This window comes from Sinocyclocheilus anshuiensis, unplaced genomic scaffold, assembly GCF_001515605.1.
Source record: "Sinocyclocheilus anshuiensis isolate Anshui unplaced genomic scaffold, SAMN03320099.WGS_v1.1 scaffold444, whole genome shotgun sequence".
Lineage (NCBI taxonomy): Eukaryota > Metazoa > Chordata > Actinopteri > Cypriniformes > Cyprinidae > Sinocyclocheilus > Sinocyclocheilus anshuiensis.
In genome coordinates, this window is record NW_015555739.1 from 528,739 (window position 1) to 528,981 (window position 243).

Genomic DNA, 243 nt, shown 5'->3' on the forward strand with positions numbered 1-243 from the left:
TTGACACACGTGCGCTGAGCTTCCACTACTGCATCAAAATCAGTTCTGAGGGCAGTGTTTTCTGCATGTGCTTCGTGCCTGGGGAGTGTGTGAGTGTGTGTGTGTGTGTGAGTGTCTGTGTGTGTGTGTGTGAGTGTCTCTCTCTGTGTGTGTGTGTGTGTCTCTGTGTGTTTGTGTCTCTGTTTGTGTGAGTGTGTGTGTGTGTGTGTGTGTCTCTGTGATTGTGTTTGTGTGTGTGTGACT